Consider the following 3,563-nt stretch of genomic DNA (forward strand, 5'->3'; position numbering starts at 1 on the left):
TTTATAAAAAAGAAGTGAAAAGAAAATAAAGTTACTGCTGAATAAAATAAGATATCTACAAATTTAACAGTACCGACACTACATGTAAGGCCACATTGATTCAATTGATATGAACGTTCAGCATTTCCTACAAAAATGTCTAAAGCGGTAAAGCTTATAGCATGAAAGCTGAGCATTGGATTAAAACAATGATGTGAAAACAACATTTTTTCCGCTAGATCCATAACCGTAGAAGAATATCCAATTGATTGTATCATTACTTCAATGAACTAACGGAGAAGTAGTGTTACTTAAGAACTCCATATAATCAAGATGAAAGCATGTACAGCTAACATTTTTGTGACCAAAACCAATAAAGCGTCAACATTTCCCGGATCCATAGACATAAGAACATACTGGACTGATACCCACTTTAGTGTGGCATTTGCAAGATATTCAGCAAAAGGACCATAAAGAGAGCTTACCCATTCCACCTCTAGACAGTACAGTCAGATCTTTAGCGTAAGCTCAATATCTGAGCTGCAAGTGTAAACACGACACTCATGATAACAGATGAACATGTCAACCTACTTGCCTAGAACCAATACATAATTGACATATACCATCGACTCTATTTTGTACTGAAGATCCAGACACTAAAACCTGAAAAGTAGTACATTTAACTAAAGTTTAGGGTTGCATGAGCAATAATAAGAACAAGCCTGACACCTTGAGGATTCACATGTGTCTACAGTAATACATATAAATGAAGCAATCTAGTGTAAAAACTAAAAAAGATAAATTGAATCTCAAATTCTTTGTGTCTTGACATCAGGAAAGGAAACTAAGCAATGGTGAGGTCGAATATAAAAATTCAATATAGAAAGCATCATTGTTGTAAGTCCCTTTATTGTAGCAAAGGCTAATGTGCAGGATCAATCAGCTAAAAGTCGCAGTCGAGGGCCTACTTGACCAGCTTTCCAGCAAGCGTCGCGTCTTGGATGTGCGGCTGGGCGAGGTAATACTATCACAGGTTGAGCGGTTAATCAGAATTTTTTGAAACAATAAGAGATAGAACAGTCTCTGTATAATACAGACGACACATCAAACTACAATGCATCCACATTATATGACAACCAAAGACATTCGCATAATCTGGAAGACAACTATGCTATCATATTGATGAAGAAGGGAAGAAAACATAGGAAATCTGAACTCACATCATTATACTGTTTAGGCTTCGCTTCCTTCTTTCTACCACGTCCTTTTTCAGCTCTTCTACAGGTTCATCTTCTTCTTCCACTTCAACAACTTTCTCTGGCAGATAACACCACCCATGTCAGCAACCAAGATGAAATAAGCAAAACATAGTTGAGCACACAGTGAGAGACATAGCCAAGGTACATTTGTGACCTGACCAATCTTTTCAAGTAGAAATTCAGAATAGAGGTGTGTCTTTGTGAGCAGATCGTCCAACTTGCCTTCAGATCAAAAGCCTCCTACCTTGCAGCTTCTCTTATCGGCCTCCTCTTCTGCCTCTACCTTGCGCTGGGTCTGACACAAACATAGAGATGGGGAGTGGCATGAGGCGGAGCTGCAGGGCTGCCTTCCTGGGTCGGCCGCTTGGTGTGGGTGCCCGCCTCGGCGTACCTGCTTTCCCCCTACCATTGATGATATTTCTCCCGACAACCGCGGTGAAACCATCGATCTGCCAAGACAAACATAAACTGATAATCTAAACTTTGTACCAATTACTCACTGATAAACACAATGTACCATATGGCAATGGCAATTCAGAACTGCGATTTATCCCCCATCATATGCTCCAAGGCATAATATTACGTTTAGACTAAAAGGACATGCAACTTTGTTTTCATCAAGGAACTGAATGATGTCAATTCCAGACCGCACGTTTCTTCGGTTCAAGAACTAACACCAAGGGAGTTCAACAAAGATTCTACATAACATTATCAAAAGATCAGTCCTAGCTTTTTCAAGCGGAACAAATACAAATATTGTAGGAAAAAGGTTCAGTAACAAAAAGAGATTGTATTTTACCTTGAAAAATTGGGATCCTGTATGAGCATCAATCGCGTTGAACGAATCATGGAACAAATAGTTGTTAGCATACTGATACAATGCTCGGGCTATCTGAATCCTTTGTTTCTGCCTGCCACTAAGAGTGCAGCCTCACTCTCCAATGATTTTGATCTCCAAGTATTTCTTTAGAGAATACCACTCAAGGACCCTGCCGTACTTCTTACTCTCCATCTCCTTGCCAAGCAGTATTGTCCTGAATTTTGCCGCTCTGTATCCATGCCGTGTGGCTGACATATGGCATTGTTCCGCAAGTCTTAGCCTCTCCTAATAGCTTTGGCACCATACAAAGAATTCATGTGAGCAAACTTGATTTTCCAGAGCCGACCGTCCCACAGAGTGCAACACGCATGCCTTGCTGAGCTTGAAAATTCAGATCCTTCAGTGTTGGTATCTCAGGTGAGCTATCCCAGGAGAAGCACCCATTGTTGACCTCAATTGCAACATTGGAGCTACCACTTGGTAGCCTATGTATATCATCCATCAACAACTCCTCAACGCATAGGAAAACATCTGGATTATCCTGAGATGATAAAGCCAACATAAAGCAGATCGCCATTCTGCAATAATTAAAATCAAGAGTCTATCTCAACAAATTACCATGTTGCAAAGAAGAAGAAAATCTGTTGAAATTAAAGCGCCCCTGATCTAGATGGATGAGATGTTGGTGGAGATACTGGCAGGCCAACAACGAGTGAGTAGCCGGAGGTGCATCCTCCATGGCCATTGTCCATGACATGCAGGTGGATTAGAGCGGGGCTGCAGCTGATGGCGCTGGCGACATATAGCCACGGTGCTGCACAAGCGATATGAGGGAGATGCGGGGGGAGGCGCATGCGATGGTGGCCGGGAGCTGCGAAGCCGGCCGTGGCCGTGACCGGATCTAGGTTTAAGGAGAGGCCATGGATCGAGGCGAGCTCGAGGGGGCCGAGATACAAGGAGTAGAACGGAGATGAAAGAGGGTCAAGTGGGCTGGGGGGAGCTTACCATCGTGGCCCTCATCGACGACGGGCAGTCTCTGGCGGGAGGCACTGAATCGGGTGGTCAGGCACCGACCTAAACAGAGGGGATTTTGTTAGTCGGGGCAGAGGGAAAACTGGGGAAGGATCATGGGTTGAAAACTAATAAATGCAGGGGCTTTTCTGCAAAAATGAAGTGTTTTCTTAGATTCACTTAAATAGTGACTACGGGTTCAATTACCAAAAATTACAGGGACTTTTTTGCAAAAATGATGACAACGTACGACCAGAACCAATAGCCGGTTTATTAGTAGGTAAAGATCTATCTCTATCAGATCTCACCTTTGCAAGTGACCGTGAAGAGATTGACAATCCCTTTATCGCGTTGGGTGCAAGTGTTTGATTGTTCGTGTAGGTGCATCTATTGAGGACTTGCGCATTTCTCCTACTGTATTGATACCTTGGTTCTTAACTGAGGGAAATACTTATCTCTACTATGCTGCATCACCCTTTCCTCTTCAAGGAAAA

The 3,563-nt window shown here is 42.5% G+C and overlaps 1 long non-coding RNA gene across 5 annotated transcripts; it reads right to left on the reverse strand.

Annotated features, from left to right (window-relative positions):
* Positions 1-759: 759 nt before the first annotated feature.
* On the reverse strand, positions 760-3,151 carry LOC125543418. 5 transcript variants are annotated; one of them, XR_007298431.1, is made up of 5 exons: positions 3,064-3,151; positions 2,038-2,599; positions 1,483-1,687; positions 1,200-1,296; positions 760-1,003 (listed from the first exon to the last, which is right to left on the reverse strand). It is a non-coding gene; the product is annotated as an uncharacterized LOC125543418 (long non-coding RNA). The 5 variants fall into 5 exon arrangements; XR_007298429.1 differs by having other exon boundaries at positions 2,038-2,636; positions 3,064-3,123; XR_007298430.1 differs by lacking the exon at positions 3,064-3,151 and adding an exon at positions 2,677-3,057.
* Between the last annotated feature and the right edge of the window lie 412 nt (positions 3,152-3,563).

The sequence above is a fragment of the Triticum urartu genome, chromosome 3 (assembly GCF_003073215.2).
Source record: "Triticum urartu cultivar G1812 chromosome 3, Tu2.1, whole genome shotgun sequence".
NCBI lineage: Eukaryota > Viridiplantae > Streptophyta > Magnoliopsida > Poales > Poaceae > Triticum > Triticum urartu.